At 47.5% G+C, this 20884-nt stretch overlaps 1 long non-coding RNA gene across 1 annotated transcript in view; it reads right to left on the reverse strand.

The window, feature by feature from the left end:
• Positions 1–20884, reverse strand: part of LOC147113153 (uncharacterized) — a 76563-nt gene that overhangs the window by 27882 nt on the left and 27797 nt on the right. Inside the window, exon 2 of the long non-coding RNA XR_015079629.1 lies at positions 17967–18160. This is a non-coding gene — a long non-coding RNA (uncharacterized LOC147113153). The remainder of the gene's footprint in view (positions 1–17966; positions 18161–20884) is intronic.

Consider the following 20884-nt stretch of genomic DNA (forward strand, 5'->3'; position numbering starts at 1 on the left):
GAGGTTCTGCTTATTAATTTAGACCCTAGCTCTTCAAACTCCCTCAGTAGAACCTCATTCTTAGTTCTACCTATGTCGTTGTTTCTTACATGGACCACAACAACTGGTACCTCCCCCTCCCACTCCAAGTTCTTCTCCAGCTGCGAGGAGATATCCTTAGCCCTAGCACCAGGCAGGCAACACAGCCTTTGGGACTCTCTTTCACGGCTGCAGAGAACAGTATCTATCCCCCTGACTATACTGTCCCCCTGACTACACTGTTCCCTACTACTACCACATTCCTTCCTTCTCCCCCCACTTGGATGGCCTCCTGTACCACGGTGCCGTGGTCAGTTTGCCCATCCTCCCTGCAGTCCTTTTCCCCATCCATACAGGTAGCAAGTACCTTCTACCTGTAGGACAAGGTCCAGGGCTGAGGTTCCTCCATCATTACATCCTGAATCTTCATACCTTCCTGACTCGCAGTCACACCCTCCTGTCCCTGACCACTGACAAACTCTAAAGTACTACTTAACCTAAAGGGTGTGACTGCTCCTGGAACAAAGTGTCCAGGTAACTCTCCCCCTCCCTGATGCATTGCAATGTCTGCATCTCCTACTTCAGCTCAACAATTCTGAGCCGAGGTTCCTCGAGTTGCAGACACTTACTCCAGATGTGGGTGCTAGGCATCACAATGCTCTCTGTTATAAATCTCATCATCATACAGAAACTACTCATGAAATAACACTGGACGGCCAGCTGGTGGTGCCGTCCAAGGAGTATAAATACTCGGGCGTGGGCCCAGCTTGCCCAGGGACATTTTGTAAGACAGGAACTAGTGAAGTACAACTAGACCTCCATGTTCTGAAACAAGTTGATTAAAGCCTTGCTTTATACGCAAACCAAGTGCGTAGTGAGTTTTATTACGTCAATCTAATCAACTTGATATCGACTCCATGCTCTGAGTGATTTCGGGAACAGCCAGCTATGACTTCAACTGCAGAAGGGAACTCCGGCGTAGTAATCAATCCATCATGGACAAACTACTCAGACCCGCCCGTCTTGACCTGGACCCGAATTCACCTAAAACTGCTAAGGTATGGAAATACTGGTATCGTACTTTCAGCAACTTCCTCAGGGTGTGTGGTGAGAATGTTCCTGATAAATTAGAGATACTTGCCAATTATCTATCTCCTCATGTGTTTGACTATATCGAAGACTGTGTAGACTATGACTCCGCTATCCTAATATTACAGCGACTATATATTAAGGCCCCAAATGAAATTTTTGCTCGGCATCTATCGGCCACAACTCGACAACAACCCGGGGAATCACTTGACGAATCAGAAACTTCGCAGGCTCGGCAAGGATTGTAATCTTAAAGCTGTCACAGCTGAGCAGTACCAGGAGGAGTTAATTCGTGATTCCTTTATTAATGGGATCGCGTCTCCCTTCATACGCCAGCGTCTGTTGGAGAATAAAACCCTCGAGTTACAGGCTGCCTATGACCAGGCATGTTCCCTGGACTTAGCAAAGAGGAATGCAGACCTATCTTTTACCTCGTGAACGGGCTGCTGCTATCACTTTTAATGTATTCCTTCGATAGGTCTCGGGCGGAAGCCCTCACTGATGATGACTCTAACCTAGCGGATGATAATCCTACCCTAGAAGCCTTCACTAATGACAACCCTGCCCTAGAAGCATCTTGGCAATCTGGAAGGAAGTGTTTCTTCTGTGGAGGTGCGTTCCATTATAGGAAATTTTGACCTGCTCGTAACGCAACCTGCAATCATTGCAGCAAGAAAGGTCACTTTTCTAAGGTATGCCAGTCAAGAGCTCCTGTTAGTTTTGCAGCTATTATCTATAAAACTGCTCCTCCCCCAAGAGCCACTACTAAGGTTACAGCTGCTATCTATGAAACTGCTCTTCCGCCAAGAACCGCTACTAAGATTACAGCTGTCAAGGGTAAAACTGCCCCTCCTCCCATCACAGCTGTTTTTCCCCAAAGTCTGTCCCATGCAGCCATGAAGGTTTCGGTAAATGGACACATTTTGAGTGCACTAATCGACTCATGCAGCTCTGACAGCTTCATTAGTGAGCGGGCTGTCAGTAAGTTAAAACTGCGTATTTACCCCTCAGACAGGGAAATTGCAATGGCTCTGACGACACTGACCACCAATTCTTCTGGCTTTTGTCTTGTCGACCTTATTCTCAATGGCCGCACTTATTTCTCCACCTGGCTCGGGGTGCTCAAAAACCTATGCAGTGATGTGCTCCTGGGACAGGATTTCCAGAAACAACACAAAAGACTCACTTTCGAGTTTGGAGGGTCAAAGCCGGAGCTTACTATTTCCAAAGTACCGTTTTGTGCGCTTTCGGCGGCTTCGCTCGACGAGCCCTCTTTGTTTGCCAATCTTTCCCCCCGATGTAAGCCCATAGTCGCTAAATCACAACATTTCAGCCAAGATGATCGATCCTTTATCGAGGCAGAAATCTCTCGCCTTCTAGCTGATGGTATCATTGAGCCATGTTAATCTTCCTGGCGGGCTCAAGTCGTCGTTGTTAAAAATCCTCTGAAGCAACACAAGAAACGTCTTTGCATCGATTACTCGCAAACTATTAACCAGTATACTGACCTGGATGCCTACCCACTACCACGCATCGATGACATGGTCAATAACCTTGCCAACTACAAGTTATTTTCAACTTTTGATTTAAAGAGCGCATATCATCAAGTACCGTTAAAGGACTCTGACAAAAAGTATACGGCCTTTGAGGCCAATGGTCGGCTTTACCAGTTTTGTCGCCTTCCATTTGGGATCACCAATGGGGTGGCCGTCTTTCAATGGGTAATGAATAGCCTAGTCAAATAGGAGAACTTAACGGACACTTTTCCATATCTGGATAATATCACCATTGCTGGTCATGACCAGAAGGAGCATGATGCCAATCTCCAGAAATTTTTTGACGTTCTCCGTCGTCGCAACTTACCCTTAAATGAGTCCAAATCTGTGAAATCAGTACTGTCATAAATCACAACTTCTACAAGAAGTAACTCAGGAAGTACTACTGAACGGCCAGCTGAGGGCGCCGTCCGAGGAGTATAAATACTTGGGCGTGGGCCCAACTTGGACAGAGACAATCTGGAAACAGGAAGCTAGTGACTACTAACTAGACCTCCATGTTTTGTTACAAGTCAATTAAAGCCTTGCTTTATGTGCAACCAAGTGCATAGTGAGTCTTTATTACGTCAAGTACCATCAGTCAACATCCTTGGCTACTGGGTGGGCAATGGTGTCATCAAACCGGATCCGGAGCGACTTCGTCCACTTCAGGAGCTCCCTCCCCCTACGAATCTCGGCTGTTTTCGTCGGGCACTCGGCATGTTTGCCTATTATGCGAAATGGATACCCCACTTCTCCGACAAGATCCAGCCCCTGCTTCACGCAAAGTCTTTTCCATTGGAGATAATGGCTATTTCAGCTTTCAACCTCCTCAAGCGACAACTGGAAAAAGCCACGCTTCGCTCCATTGATGAAAATCTTCCTTTCGTGGTCGAGTGCGATGCAGCGGATGTGGTGATCTCTGCTACCTTGAATCAAGGTGGTCAACCCGTTGCATTTCTGTCCAGAACTTTGCAGGGTAGCAAGCTCCATTATCCTCCTGTCGAGAAGAAGGCTACGGCCATCATCGAAGCTGTACGTAAATGGAGTCATTTACTCGCTTGTCGCCATTTCACATTTATAACCAATCAGCGCTCCGTGGCCTTTATGCTTGATAAGCACTAAGATCAAGAATAACAAAATACAACTCTGGAGGATGGAATTGGCCGCCTTTGGATACACCATACATTATCGACCCGGCAAAGAGAATGTGGCCCCGGATACCCTCACGCGGGCATTCCGCTCTTCTATGTCAACTTCGACTCTTGTGGATCTTCATACTGACTTATGCCATCCTGGCGTTACCCGTATGTTGCACTTTGTGCGATCTAAAAATCTCCCATTTTCTACGGAAAATGTGAAAAGAACATGCTCCTCCTGTAGAATTTGTGCGGACTTAAAACCGCAATTCTTCTGTCCATCAGATGGCTCACATGCTATGCAGCCTATGCAGCGACTCAGCATTGACTTTAAAGGGCCATTGCCTTTCTCAACGCGAAACACCTACTTCCTTACCATGGTGGACGAATATTCACACTTTCCCTTTGCTTTCCCCCGTCCCAATATGCTTACTTCCACAGTAATCAAATGCCTTGATCAAGTCTTTTCCCTTTGCAGTACGGCCAATTTCATCCACTCTGATCGGGGTCCCTCCTTCATGTCAAGCGAACTCAAAAGTTATCTCTCCCAACGGGGAATTGCCACAAATAAAACGACACTGTACCATCCCATCAGTAACGGACAGGTTAAGAGATACAACACTATCATTTGGAACGCTGTTCGTCTTGCACTGAGGTCACTCAACCTACCAGACCAGCAGTGGGAAACTATGCTCCCAGACGTGTTGCATTCCATCAGGTCTCTTCTTTCTACGTCCACCAATGTCACACCTCATGAGCGATTCTTCAGCTTCCAGTGTCGCTCCACTCATGGGACGTCCCTACTGTCATGGTTGGCAGCTCCCGGCCCCATGCTGCTCCGAAGATTCGTCCGATCTTCTAAAACGATCCCCTCATCGACGAGGTGGAAGTCACGGATGCCAATCCCACGTACGCGCACGTACGGTACCCTGATGGCCAGGAGTCCACCGTTTTGCTCCTGTCCAGCCGGTTCCACGAACTCAACTGATAGAGGGACCCACGGTGATGATGCCGACACTCTGCGCTCTCGCGAAGATGATGCCCTACCTGGGACATCGAGAGATCTGCCGGCTGCCCCACCGGATCCACTCGGGGAGCCGAGCGTTCCCCGCGGGATGGCCACCCGAGGCCAGGACGCCGGTCAATCCCCGGCTATCAAACTGGATGAAGCCAGCTCTGCGCCTGTGGGGGCCTGCACCCGGAGTCATGATCTCCCCAGCCTCCCTCGGGTCGATCAGGGCAACACGGGCCCTGTCGATCCACCAATACGGATCAAGCGGCCCAGGGACCACGACACGGTCCGGGGAGACGTGCCTTCTAGCCATAAACAAAGATCTAAAAGACTGCGGCTATTCGTGGTCCGCCTAATCCGTTAAGAGGAAGTCGTTGGACTTCCAAATCTTTTAGGCAGGAAGAATGTTATAAATCTCATCATCATACAGAAACTACTCATGAAATAATACTGGACGGCCAGCTGGTGGCGCCGTCTAAGGAGTATAAATGTTCGGGCGTGGGCCCAGCTTGCCCAGGGACATTTTGTAAGACAGGAACTAGTGAAGTACAACTAGACCTCCATGTTCTGAAACAAGTTGATTAAAGCCTTGCTTTATACTCAAACCAAGTGCGTAATGAGTTTTATTACGTCACTCTCCAAAAACTCCCGCATGCTGCAGTTATGACACACCACCTGCCCTGCCATCTCTAACATTGTGGCTCTGTTGCTGAATTAGTAATCCAGAGGCCTGGACTAATGACCTGGAAACATGAGTTCAAATCCCACCACGGCAACTGGGGAATTTAAATTCAGTTAATTGAATAAATCTGGAATGGAGGTCCCTCAAGCAACAGACAAGACTGCAGTGGGAGTAGATAGCCAATGTGGTTAATGCCAGCAGTATAGCCGCGAGGACCGAGACTCAGTACATGAAGAAGTTTATTGACCTCATGAGTCGTCAAGGTCAGTGAATGCATCTTCAAATGTCATTTCCCACCATCTGCATCATTAGCCTTACACACTGCTCAATACACCACACCCCCATCACTCACCTACCAACAATCTCTACCAAACATGACTCATACCTCACATTCATAGTTTCACCTCACCCGCACACACTTACCACTGCTGCAAGCCTCACACCCACATCTCACAGCTTGAACACACTGTCAGCTATTCAACCATGACAGGCACATTACCCAAACACATTTCACCACACTCACTGACACTTCCCTTTCTCTTGCAGGAAAAGGAGGTGCATAACAGATGCCAGCAGACCCTAACTGGCGGGGCCAGGCTCTGAACTTTTATGCCACCGGCTCATTTCAATCAGCTACTGGGGACATCGCCAATATCTCCCAGTTCGCGGTGCATTGCTGCATCCGTCAGGTCACAAATGCCCTCTTTAAAAGGAGACGAGAGTACATCTCTTTCCCCATGACTCCGGACAAGCAGCAAGAACGCGCAATGGGCTTTGCTAGGATAGCGGGCTTCCCCATGGTGCAGGGCACCATTGACTGCACGCATGTGGCTTTGCGTGCTCCGCATGAGAATGCCGAGGATTTCCGCAACTGAAAGGGCTTCCATTCCTTAAACGTTCAGTTGGTCTGTGACCACAGACAGCTGATACTCGCTGTCAATGCCCACTATCCTGGCAGCAGCAACAATGCCTTCATCCTGCACCAGACTTCTGTGGCAGACCTTTTCCAGGCACCGCATCACCCAGGTGGTTGGCTTCTCGGGGACAAGGGATATCCTCAGTGCACCTGGCTGATGACACTGCTCTGTATGCCCAACACCCCTGCTGAGCTGCGATACAATGAGAGCCATCAAGCTACCAGAAACATCGTTGAGCACACAATTGGCGTGCTCAAGCAACGGTTCCGCTGTCTGGACCATTCTGGAGGAGCCCTGCAGTACTCGCCTGAGCGAGTCTCCCACTTGGTTGTTGTGTGCTGCAGGCTGCATAACCTTGCAATCCTCAGGACCCAGCCAATGCCACCAGGCATTGGAGCACCACCAGAGGAGGAGGAGGAAGAGGAGGAGGAAGATGAGGAGGATGATCATCAGCAGCACCAAGGTGGGAGGGAGGCACACAATGCAGAAACTGGAAGGGCCGTCCGTCAAAGGCTCATAGCAAGTGCTTCTAGGCCCCTTCTGAGGAAATGGCTTCTGCCATTGAGAACAACCTGAATGAAACCAACCCGCAACCCCTAAGCCGGTCAAGGCAACAATGATTGCAAAGACCAAACATGTACATTTTGAATACAAAAACGTATTTATTTTACAAACTCTGTGTGTCTCATTTCCGCATGACAAACTAACAGAAAGAAACACAAAAAAAACAGTAATTAACATAACAGGCTCTCACAACCTGGAGACAATGTCCAAAACAGTTAAAATAAATTGACCACGAACCTCAACCTTTATTAAAACAATGAACAACATTTTGCCGCACCTCCTACTTTTTGCCCTTCAAGGGTGATCTCCTTCCCTTGCGCACTTCCCCCCTTCCCACCCTGCAGCTCCTCCGTAATGGGACCCCAGTGGCTGCAGCAAGGCTGGTGGAAGGCTGCTGATTGTCACAACCTGAGACTGCAGATGCCCTTGAAGGATGACCTCGACCAGCTCTGGGCCTGGAGATCCCGGCTGCAGACTGCACCAACTCTACATGGGCAGCAGCAGTCTGTCCTACAGGTGGTGGCAAGTGCAGTGGAGAAGTGACAGTGGTGGCAGCAGGAATGCTGTCATCTTGAGAGGGGACAGCAACTCCCTGCTCGACCAACACACTGGCACTCCCACGGGGCAGCACTTCAGCATCCGGAGCAATCTGCTGGAGCACAGATTGCTGGCCTGCTGTAGCGCGGTGAGAGCCCCGGGGAAATGTATCCGAACCAGCGAGGATGGCAGCAGTCAGTGCTCGCGTGGCCTCAATCTGAGTCTGCATGAGAACAGTCAGAGATGGGCTCATAGCTGCCAGTGACTGCATTGCAGCACTAAGCATTTACGTGGCATCCGCCTGTGCTACAGTGAAGCGCTCCACACTCCTTGCCAGTGATTCAATGCATTCAGGCACCCTTCCCACTGCACCCATGAGCTCAGTGTGCCTGTGCACCGCCTGGGCGCTCATTTCAGTGAGGACCCGCTCCTCCTCTGCGTCCAGTGCAGTAGGACTCGATGGCATACTCTCCCTCTGGGGAGAAGGCCCCCAAGCTTCCCTACCCCTATTGCATTGCTGCAGCCCGCTGGGTCCTGGAGCTTCACCCTCATCAGACCATTCCCCCCTGCTCCCCCACAGGGAAGGCGTGTTCCCAGTGTGGGCATGGGCTTCCTCGGGAGAGGGTGGCGCTGGTGCTCCAGATTCCTCTTCCTCCTCGCCTTCAGCTTCACTCCCACTGGCAGCTTGAGGGCCCGTCTCCTCAGCTGGTGAATCACTATCTTAAAGCAGGGAGGTACAAGATTGGCTTTAACGTGAGGACAGGGTGGCAGCAAGGGAGGAATGAGTGCAGCGATTTAGTAAGTTGGATTGAAAGTGTCAAAGGCTGGTGTTGTGAGGAACAAGTGGAAGGAGAGAGGACAAGAAGGTGATGACCTTACCATTGCTGTCCAGAACGGGGTCGGCGTCTCCAGTGGCGACGGGTCCGATCACCCGGCTTGCCACAATCCTCTGGACGTGCACCTCAAGATCGCTGAGGGGTTGCAGCTGAGGCTGCCCTCCACCCGTCCGTTGCTGCTGTCTCCTATTATGGTGTGGAGATGCCGGAGTTGGACTGGGGTGGACAAATGTAAGAAGTCACACAACACCAGGTTATAGTCCTGTGATGAAATATTTCCATTCATCACTGCCTGTGACTGAGATCGGTTTCAGTGTCATTTCCCTTCCCCCAGACCTCATTGTATTGTGTACTGGAATGTGCTGTATTGTATACTGGAATGTGCTGGAATGTGCTGTGTGTAGGGCTCCGCCCATACCTGGCCCCGTTTGTAAGCTAGCTTCAGTCTTGCCCCAATCTCCAGAAGGACGACATCTCTCTCGCTTACGTGTTTCGTTCTAAGTTAATAAAAGCCTTGTTTTGTTCTGCTACCTTCGAGTCTCGGAATTATTGAGGCACATCAAGTCCAACAGTTTTATTTGAAATCACAAGCTTTCGGAGCGCTGCTCCTTCGTCAGGTGAAGTGGAGAGATGCATAAAGACACAGCTTATATAGTCAGAGAATAATGCCAGATGATTACAGGTAATCTTTCTAACTGCAAATTGTCGTACCTCGGCAGAGAGATAATCACAGCGATCAAAGGTGTGAATGGTGTCCAAACAGGTTAGTCAGGAAAACATTACATCAAAGAACAATGAGGTGGGGTCACAAGGGGTCAAATGTTGCAGATGCTGGGGTCTGTATGAAAAACAAATAACAGACCGAAAAACATTTTTTTTGCTGGAAATCACAGCAGGTCCGGCCGCACGTGTGTAGAGAGAACAAGCCAACGACGACTCGAGTCTGGGTGACCCTATGTCAGGTGGGGTTACATGTAGCATGACATGAACCCAAGATCGCGGTTGAGGCCATCCTCATGAGTGCGGAACTTGGCTATCAGTTTCTGCTCGATGATTTGCATTGTCGTGTGTCTCAAAGGCTGCCTTGGAGAATGCTTACCCGAAGATCGGAGGCTGAATGTCCTTGACTGCTGAAGTGTTCCCCGACTGGGAGGGAACACTCCTGCCTGGCGATTGTTGCGCGGTGTCCGTTCATCCATTGTTGCAGTGTCTGCATGGTCTCGCCGATGTACCATTCACACGTGAGGACACCACCCACCAGGTACATGGTACATACTCATGTGACTCGGCCAACGTTGTCTACCTCATACATTGCAGGAAAGGATGCCCCGTAGCATGGTACATCGGCGAGACCATGCAGACACTGCGACAACGGATGAACGGACACCGCGCAATAATTGCCAGGCAGGAGTGTTCCCTCCCAGTCGGGGAACACTTCAGCAGTCAAGGACATTCAGCCTCCGATCTTCGGGTAAGCATTCTCCAAGGCGGCCTTCGAGACACACGACAACGCAAAATCGTCGAGCAGAAACTGATAGCCAAGTTCCGCACTCATGAGGACGGCCTCAACCGCGATCTTGGGTTCATGTCACGCTACATGTAACTCCACCTGACGTAGGGTCACCCAGACTCGCGTCGTCATTGGCTTGTTCTCTCTACACAGATGCGGCCGGACCTGCTGTGATTTCCAGCAAAAAAAATGTTTTTCGGTCTGTTTTTTGTTTTTCATACAGACCCCAGCATCTGCAACATTTGACCCCTTGTGACCCCACCTCATTGTTCTTTGATGTAATGTTTTCCTGACTAACCTGTTTGGACACCATTCACACCTTTGATCACTGTGATTATCTCTCTGCCGAGGTGCGACAAATGGCAGTTAGAAAGATTACCTGTAATCATCTGGCATTATTCTCTGACTATATAAGCTGTATCTTTATGCATCTCTCCACTTCACCTGACGAAGGAGCAGCGCTCCGAAAGCTTGTGATTTCAAATAAAACTGTTGGACTATAACCTGGTGTTGTGTGACTTCTTACATTTGTCTCCTATTATGAGATAGCTTGGCCTGCAAGAAAAAGTACAGCGTCTGAGTAAATATACAGCCATGGTCTTCCCTGATGTGCCTCCCATAGATTAATAGCCCTTACTGTATGCAGCCATGGTCTTGCCTGATGTGCCTCCCATAGTTGAATAGCCCTTACTGTATACAAAGTGTGGAATGCGTGTGTGTGTTTGATGAAAGGGCCATAGGTGTTGGCTGAGTGTTGGGCATTGAGGCTTTTAAGACCCTCTGGCCATAGAGTGATGGAGGGATGTAGAGGTTTTGAAAAAAAGCCACTCACCCTGACGACCCGAGTGAGGTCGTTGAACTTTTTCTACATTGGATATGGTCCTGGGCACCATGCTCCTTGAGGAAACACTCTGTGCCACCTCCCTCCACACTCTTCTGTACTCGCGTGGCAAAGGCCTCCTGCCACTCTCTGGGTAGAGTATAGATCTTCTGCGCTCCATTGCGCCAACCAGAGCCTCCAAGGCCCGCTCGCTGAAGCGCTGTGCTCGCTCCCTGGCCCTCTCCATAATCCTTGGCTGGAAGATTTAGGCACAGGTCTCTCCAAGCCGAGATTCAAGGCTCCAATGAGCAGGATGTGGCTGGAGAGCAAGATCGACCCTCCCCTTTAAGAACTGACCGGCACCAGTGTGTCTGTGTTCAATCGGTAACTGACATCACCTGCGCTGCACCCGCGCTCTGAGGTAGCGCCTCGCTCCTCGGCGTTAGCGCCTTAAGAGAGGAGTGTAGCGCCTGATTTAGCGCTACAATCACCTCCAGGGGTGATAAAAGCCAAGTTTGCTGTCGGAGGCGATAATTAGCGACAGGCGCTTAATTTTGCGCACGGCCGAGAACGGCGCCCCAAACAGGGCGATACTGAATTTCTCCCCCTTTGTGTTCTCTTTACAGTTTACTGTCCCACCTAGCTTTGTATCATCAGCAAACTTGGAGGCATTACATTTGGTCCCTTCATCTAGGTCATTAATACATATTGTAAATAGCTGAGGCTCCAGCACTGATCCTTGCAGCACCCCACTAGTTACAGCCTGCCAAACTGAAAAAGACCCATTTATCCCTACTCTCTGTTTTCTGTCCATTAAGCAATCATCTATCCATGCTTCTATATGACCCCCAACCCCATGAGCCCTAATCTTGTGTAATAACCTTTTATGTAGCACCTTATTGAATGCCTTTTGGAAATCCAAATGTACTACATCCACTGGTTCCACTTTATCTACCCTGCTAGATACATCCTTAAAAAGCTCAAATAAATTGGTCAAACACGATTTCCCTTTCATAAAACCATGTTGACTCTGCCTAATTATGTTATGATTTTCTAAGTGCCCTGATACCACTTCTTAAACAATGGATTCCATTTTCCCAACGACTTATGTCAGGCTAACTGGCCTGTAGTTCCCTGTTTTCTCTCTCCCTCCTTTCTTGAATGGTGGGGTTACATTTGCTACCTTCCAATCTGCTGGGACCGTTCTAAAATCTAGGGGATTTTGGAAGATCAAAACCAATGCATCCACTACTTTTAAAATCCTAAGATGTAGGCCGTCAGGTCCAGGGGATTTGTCGGCTTTTAGTCCCAATAGTTTCTCTAGTACTTTTTCTATACTTATATTAATTACGTTAAGTTCCTCACCCTCATTAGACCCTTAGTTCCCCACCATTTTTGGTATGCTTTTTGTGTCTTCTACTGTGAAGACAGATACAAAATAGTTGTTTAACGTTTCTGCCATTTCCTTATTCCCCATAATAATTTCTCCTGTCTCAACCTCTGAGGAACCAACGTTTACTTTTGCTACTCTCTTCCTTTTTACATAACTGTAGAAGCTCTTACAATCTGTTTTTATATTTCTTGCTAGTTTTCTCTCATATTCTATTTTTTCCCTTTTTATCAATTTTTTGGTCATCCTTTGCTGGTTTCTGAAACTCTCCCAATTCTCAGGCTCACTATTATTCATCGCAACATTGTAAGTTTCTTCTTTCAATCTAATACTATGTACCATATATACCAAGAACAAAAGTGCCATATATACCATACACCTGAATTTTTAATAAGCTAAGACACCTAATCGAGCACTTTCTGAAAATCTATATACACCATATTTATTGCATTCCCTTTATCTATGTATCATAGAATCATAGAAATTTACAGCACAGAAGGAGACCATTGTTCTGGACCAATGAACATTTTGTGTGTGCAGATAGCACCCTCTGGTGGTGGTTATTGTGTTAACAGTTTGTATGCTGGAAAGGTCATCTGATCTTTCTTCCTGTGTGAGGTCATTTGACCTTTGTTCCTTTCTTCCTGTGAGATGTCATTTGACCTTCCTACCTTTCTTCCTGTTGACCCCAGGAAGCAGTTTTGCTAGGAAGAACCTGACTTGAGTAATGGAGAATCTGCCATGAGAGGTTCCATTCACAATCTAATGTAATCTGATTTCATATGTTAGGCCAAGCGCAATATCTGTGAGTATCTTTGTTCCTTAGCATAATAGCAACGTTGTCAGAGTAATATTTTGATAATACTATGTTTATAAAAGGTTAATATTTGATAGTTATAGAAGTTAGTCCAAATGTTAGATAGTTATACAATTAGTCCATTCTACTGTTGTAAATATGTTATATCTTATGTAATATCGAATGTATAGTACTCAGTTTATGTACAAAACATACTTTGTCTTTGTTTACAGTTTCACAAATTTGTTCGAGTAAAGGCTTCAAACAGCAAACGGCTTCAGAAGAATTATTTTGAATAGCGTGTTTAACTTGCTGGATAACTAGATAGGAGCACGTCTAGCGCGGCCAGTACAGTGAAAAGATATCAGTGAAAAGATATAAGTGAAAAGATAGCAATACGGCTAGCTGTGAAGTGTGGAGCAGGAGGAACCCAGAGTAAGCCTTAACCTCATAGAGCACATCTACCTCACATCAACATGTCAGAAGATAATAACGAAAATGCTTTGCAGCAAGTAGAAGACCTTAAACAGGCAGACGAAACTGTAGAACGTGACAATCGGTCTATAAGCTCCGGTTACTACAGATCGCAAGTTGGTTCACGGTCATCGGGTGGTTCTAGAGTAAGCATAGCCATCGCCAAAGCACGGGCTAAGCTAGTAGCAGCTCAAGCCAGAGCTGCGCATGCGGACAGTGAAATAGAAATAAAAGTAAGACAGGCCCGTCTCCAAGCTGAACCCCAAGCAGAACAGGCCCGACTCCAAGCAGAACAGGCCCGATTCCAAGTAGAACAGACCCAACTCCAAGCGGAACAGGCCCATCACCAAGTGGAACACCAGGCTGAACAGGCCCGTCTCCAAGCCACATTAAGCGCTCTGCAGCAACAAAACGAGATAGATGCTGCATTAGCCGAGACACAAGTATTCGAGGCAATTTTGGAGGGAGCTGATCCCGAGACAGCTTACAAACCTTTAATTCCCATTCCGTGGCAGAGTCCACGACAGCGCACCATAGATTACGTGAGCGACCATGCCGACATACAGTTTACAGGAGAAAGGGATGGAGGCCCGCACATCTCTACAGACGCAAGCACTTCGTATAACATGCCACAAGTTGCCAACCAAGGTCAAAGCAGACGGCGTGCCTCAAGCCGCAGAGTCTCCCCCAGCAGAACGGAAGACACGGTGCAGAGGAATAGGACGCCGAATAGAGAAAGTCAGAGGCAAATTCCCTCTCGGTTCCTTGAGACCCCCAACAGAGCCCCCAGCCAAGGCAACCCTGGCACAGGTCCCAGCACCTACGACCTTGCCAAATACCTTGCACTCACCCAGCTGGTGGCTTAGGGGTTAGTCAAGTTTGATGACAGGCCGGAGAAATATCAGGCTTGGAAGTCCTGCTTCCACGATGCCATATCGGGCTTAGACCTGTCAGCAGGAGAAGAGCTCGGCCTCCTTATCAAATGGCTCAGCCCAGAGTCCGCCGGACAGGCCTGCAGGATAAAAGCGGCCAATGTGGGGCAGCTGCCAGAGGGGTTGAAGAAGGCTTGGGTGAGGCTGGAAGAAAGCTACGGCTCGCCCGAAGCTATTGAAAGGGCTCTCTTTGACAGGTTGGAGAACTTTCCGAGGTTGACGAGTAAGGAACCCCAGAAGCTCCGCGACCTTGGAGATCTGCTGTCGGAACTCGAAGCCGCAAAGCAGGACGGCTACCTACCCGGTCTATCGTACTTAGACACTTCCAGAGGGGTAAGTCCCATCATTGAGAAGCTTCCATTTAACCTGCAGGAGAAGTGGATAACGTTTGGATCAAAGTTCAAGCTAAAGCACAACGTGGCGTTCCCACCATTCTCTGCGTTCGTTAAATTCATCCGTAAAGAAGCCAAAGCCAGGAACGACCCCAGCTTCAACTTCTTCTCCTCCCACCCAGCACTTGCCAGAAGAGACAAGTTCGACAGACATGGAAAGACACCAATATCTGTCCACAAAATGCAAGTGTCCTCAACTGAGCACACAAAGATTCAGAAGAAATCTGAGGATATGAGCAAACAATGCCCTATCCACAACAAGCCCCATCCTTTAAAGAAGTGCAGAGGCTTCAGGGAGATGTCCCTGGAAGATCGGAAACAATATCTTAAAGAGAACTCTATATGTTTCAGGTGCTGCTCGTCCACGAGCCATCTCGCCAAGAACTGCAAGGTGGATGCAAAATGCACTGAATGTGAAAGTGATCGGCACATTTCAGCACTACACCCAGGCCCAGCTCCTTGGTAGTCAGAGACGCCTCCTCCCGCATCAGAGCACGGCGGGGAGAGAGAGGGAGCTGCTGGTCCAGAGATTACATCCAGGTGCAACGAGGTGTGTGGAGCAGGAGTGAGCGCAAGAGCATGCTCCAAGATATGCCTCGTTAATGTGTACCCTGTAGGACGTCGCACACTAGAGAACAAGCCATCTCAGGTGAGCACACTCAAGACTTTCATCTTGGAGAATGGTCGTCCAAGCTACCTTACCCCATGCAGTAGACAGATCCGCGTGGTGTTTGACTCCAGTGCACCATATCAGGGCGTCTCTCTCAACGACGTACTCCTCACAGGGCCCGATCTTAACAACAGCCTCTTGGGAGTGCTCATGAGATTCAGGAAAGAGCCCGTCGCCATCACTGCCGATATCCAGCACATGTTTCATTGCTTCGTGGTGAGAGAAGACCACAGAGACTTCCTCTGCTTCCTGTGGTATCGGGACAATGACCCCAATAGAGACATTGTGGACTACAGAATGCGTGTCCATGTCTTTGGGAATAGCCCATCCCCTGCTGTCGCCATATACGGACTAAGGAGGGCTGCCAAGGAAGAAGACGACGACTTTGGCAGTGATGTGAGAGGGTTCATCGAACGAGAGTTCTACGTCGACGACGCACGGAAGTCATTCCCGACCGAAGCAGAGGCCATTAGTACCCTCGGATGAGCCCAGGAACTACTTGCACTATCCAACCTCAGGCTGCATAAGATAGCCTCTAACAGACCAGCAGTGATGGAGGCATTCCCCCCTGAAGATCGTGCTAAGGACGTCAAGGACCTAGACCTCTTCACTGATTACCTCCCCCTACAGCGTAGCCTAGGGGTGTCGTGGAACATAGCAACAGACACGTTCACGTTCCAAGTCCTAGACGCCAAGAAACCCTTCACACGTAGAGGAGTGCTCTCTACAGTCAACAGCCTATACGACCCTCTCGGCTTCTTAGCCCCTGTCACCATACAAGGCAGGCTGCTCCTCAGGGAACTTTCCACACGCGCTGAAGAGTGGGATTCACCTCTCCCTGAAGAGATAGAAGCAGAGTGGGACAGATGGAGAGACTCACTCCAAGACTTACAGGAGATCCGAATACCTCGCTGCTATTCGTCTTTCTCTCCCTTAAATGCCCAGTTCAAAGAGCTTTGTGTCTTTGCAGATGCATCCGCTAAGGCCATTGCAAGTGTGGCTTATCTGAAGGTCACCACTCAAGAAGGACAAAGCAAAATCGGCTTCGTCTTTGATAGAGGCAAGTTGGCGCCCCAGCCAGACCTCACCATACCCAGGTTGGAACTGTACGTAGCAGAACGCAGCCTACCCCCCCACAGCAGTCTACGGAAGCTGCATCCTATCATCGACACCGACGGACTGTCTCTGAGGTGGTTCTTCTTTTGTCGCCAGAGGACTCCAGTGACAAGTAGAGTTCGGACTATGTGGAGTCGTTAACGACCCAGACGGGGAGTGTTCTGGACCAATGAACATTTTGTGTGTGCAGATAGCACCCTCTGGTGGTGGTTATTGTGTTAACAGTTTGTATGCTGGAAAGGTCATCTGATCTTTCTTCCTGTGTGAGGTCATTTGACCTTTGTTCCTTTCTTCCTGTGAGATGTAATTTGACCTTCCTACCTTTCTTCCTGTTGACCCCAGGAAGCAGTTTTGCTAGGAAGAACCTGACTTGAGTAATGGAGAATCTGCTATGAGAGGTTCCATTCACAATCTAATGTAATCTGATTTCATATGTTAGGCCAAGTGCAATATCTGTGAGTATCTTTGTTCCTTAGCATAATAGCAACATTGTCAGAGTAATATTTTGATCATACTATGTTTATAAAAGGTTAATATTTGATAGTTATAGAAGTTAGTCCAAATGTTAGATAGTTATACAATTAGTCCATTCTACTGTTGTAAATATGTTATATCTTATGTAATATCGAATGTATAGTACTCAGTTTATGTACAAAACATACTTTGTCTTTGTTTACAGTTTCACAAATTTGTTCGAGTAAAGGCTTCAAACAGCAAACGGCTTCAGAAGAATTATTTTGAATTGAGTGTTTAACTTGCTGGATAACTAGATAGGAGCACGTCTAGTGTGGCCAGTACACCATTCGGCCCACCTTGTCCGTGCCAGCTGACAAAGAGCTATCCACCATAATCCCACTTTCCAGCACTTGGTCCATAGCCTTGTAGGTTATGGCACTTCAAGTGCATATCCAAGTACTTTTTAAATGTAATTAGTCACTTCTTCAAATAATCTATTAAATTTAGAAAACACAACTTGTCTTTAACAAATAAATTTTCTCTGTCCTTAATTCATCCATGTGTTTCTAATTTTATCACTAATTTTATCTCCTTTTTCTCTAAAGTATGCTAATGGTTCACCGCCAGCCAAATCCCTGCCCACCTTTCCCACCACGCCTTATTTGAGTTTCTCCAATCTGTGTTCTACCTACACAACAGCATTTAGAACATATTGGTTAAGTTGACAATTTAGCATGCGATTCCTCCTTAACCTGCCAATGCATTTCAATAGGGTTGATCATCCCGACTGTCTTCACCATCTCTGCTCTCAGGCCCATGTCTTTGGGCCTCGTTTTTGAGAAATGGTGATTGTTTTTACCACTGAGTGACTTGCTCAACTACTTCAGAGGGCACTGAGAGTTAAGAGAAATGGATGGAGTCCTTACAGGACCCAGGTTACAAAGAAATATAATCCAAGAAGTTGGAGGAGTCATAGGCTTGTCATAAATGTCTGGGGAAGGTCCATCACCAGAAATTGAGAGACAGAAGTCCAGGAAGGGAAATGTTAGAGGTGAGGGATGGGCACAAATTTTTGCAATACCTTAATTGTAGTATCTCTGTCTTGTAACCACAGCATGTTGAATCTTTGAAATTCTTCTCGTGCACTGGTGACAGCATCCCTCATAGTGTTGACAGAAGCAGATAACATTGCTACTAATTTTGTTACGTCTTTATGTTCTGCCACATTGTGATAAAAATTCTTCAGCTTCTTTAAACTCCTGCTTTCATTTATTTCTGTTGAGGATAACAAATTTACATACTTAACGTCCATAAAATATAACAACAACTTGCATTCATATAGCACATTTAACGTAGTAAAATGCCCCAAGGTGCTTTATTTAACTTCTGAATTCCACTGGGTAACGTAAAGACTAGGGACCAGTAATTTTGGGGGTGCCTGCTCGGCCAGTGCAAATGTGGTGGAACAGAACCCAGACCGCCCAAGCACAAAAATGTCGACCAAGTCCCAAATTGCGGGGTCAGATCATTTGCACAGTTGGTCAGTCTGTCAGTATCTGCAAAAGCATTTCAATGGCACTCACTCCAATCTGCTGCTCTGTCAGAGGTGCTCGAAGGCCCTTCTGATCCAAAAGAAAAAAATGAACAGCAACAGTCATCATCTCTGAAAGGAACCATTCTAACTCCAGACTGAAAGTTTGCAGCTGGCAACAGTTCTGTTTAGGCCTTATAAGTGTGTAATTCATAGAATTATAGAATGGTTACAGCACGGAAGGCCATTCAGCCCATCAAGTCCATGCCGACTCTCAGCTAGTCCCACTTCCTTGCCCTTTCCCCGTAGCCCTGCAAAAAAATTTCCTTCAGGTACTTATCCAACGCCCTTTTGAAAGATAAGATTGAGTCTGCCTCCACCACCTTTTCAGGCGGTGCATTCCAGATCTTAACCACTCGCTGCGTAAAAAAGTTTTTTCTCACGTTGCCTTTGGTTCTTTTGCCAATTACCTTAAATCTGTGTCCTCTGGTTCTCGACCCTTCTGACAATGGAAACAGTTTCTCTCTATCTACTCTGTCCAGACCCCTCATGATTTTAAACACCTCTATCAAATCCCCACTCAATCTTCTCTGCTCCAAGGAGAACAACCCCAGCTTCTCCAGTCTATTAAAGTAACTGAAGTCCCTCATTCCTGGAATCATTCTCATAAATCTTTTCTGCACCTTCTCTAAGGCCTTCACATCCTTCCTAAAGTGTGGTGGCCAGAATTGGACACAATATTCCAGTTGGGGCTGAACCAGTGTTTTATACAGGTTCATCATAATTTCCACACTTTTGTACTCTATGGGCTCGATTTTGTCACTGGGGTGGGCTGGGGTCGTGTAACCCGCTTTTTGTGTTAGCCACCCGATTCTAAATCGATGTGGGACAATGATGTGATTTTAACTTAAGTGGGCAATTGAGTTCCAACGTGTGGGAACCCATGGCCCAATTCGTTTTTTCAGTCTGAAACTCGCCTCCGATGACGTCATCATTGCTGCTGCATTTAAGGTCTGCAACAAGCCTTGCTTCTTCTGCAGACTGCCAACCTTTTGGCCCTTCATGTTAGAGGGACCTGGAGGCAGAATGACCAGCGAGAGACCTAGGTCTGCTCCCAGGTTTGATGACGTTGCCCTGCAAGCTTTAGTGGAGGAAGCAAGAGCCAATAAAGAGGTGCTGTTCCCGTCTTCAGGGAGGAAGAAGTCTCCCCAGCAGACCAAGGCTGTGTGGATCCAGGTGGTCCAGGAGGTCAACTCTTTGTCGATAACCCGCAGAACCTGGCTTCAGTACAGGAAGAGGTTTCATGACCTTCTGCGCACTGGAAAAGTGAGTATGACTTTCCCATCACCCTCAATCTGATCCCCATTGCCTCTCCTCACCAGCACTCAGCTTTAGCAATCTCTTCCTCCATATCCCACTTGACACTGACATCCATGCACCCTTACCCATTCCCTCTCTCTCTATGGTCACATTCACCTAACTATTCGACTATACAGCCTTCACACTCCCTATCACTGTGATCCTATGAAAACAACTTACAACACACAGGGGGAGCCGTTGGTCTTGCCACCTCACTCCATCTTTGTCTCCTTCTAAGCATCTATGCTATAGATTCTCTACACTCACTCCTTCATTCTCACTCAAACTCCACTTGTCTCCCTCATTGCAGGAAAAGAGAGCTCACAATAAGAGGGAAAGAGCGAGGACAGGAGGAGGGCCACTCTCAGTAGCCCAGCTCACCCCCTGGGAGGAGGCGGCCCTGGAGATCGTGGGAGTGGAGGACGATTCCCAAGTGGGAGATGTATTGAGTTCTTTGTGGGTTCAATGATGAGACATTTATGAAAGAGAATGTCTTTTAATCTAAAGTCTGTTCAACTCTTTATACAGCTTTACAGGAGACACGATGCTAGTGATGCATCTAGAACGAAACTGAAACTAAACTAAACTGCCTTGCTTGTCTCGGTCACATGCCCTCTGCTGGTCAGGCACAAGCAATCAATACATGCAAACATGCTGGTAAGGCATCATAATCAAACAGGCAAATACCATCTCTATTTGCTGATATCATTACATCTCCTTTTCTTAAAACAAAAGTATTTTACTTTTAACTAACAACATGTTTTCTTTGTATTAATCTGCATTTTAACTGTAACACTTAATGAACTTACATTATCATTATCATGATCAAGGTTTTTCAACCTTGCTTTGTGTGTTCACATAGAAACATAGAAACATAGAGATAGGAACAGGAGTAGGCCATTCGGCCCTTCGAGCCTGCTCCGCCATTCAATGAGATCATGGCTGATCTTCGTCTGAGATCATAGCTGATCTTACCAGTTCAGTACCCCGTCCCCGCCTTTTCTCCGTAACCCTTAATCCCCTTAGCCTTCAGAAATATATCCAATTCTCTCTTGAAAATATTTATTGAATTAGCCTTCGCAGCCCTCTGTGGCAGGGAATTCCACAGG

Source organism: Somniosus microcephalus, chromosome 9 (assembly GCF_052327205.1).
Source record: "Somniosus microcephalus isolate GS21.2 chromosome 9, FLI_Smic_1.0, whole genome shotgun sequence".
Classification (NCBI taxonomy): domain Eukaryota; kingdom Metazoa; phylum Chordata; class Chondrichthyes; order Squaliformes; family Somniosidae; genus Somniosus; species Somniosus microcephalus.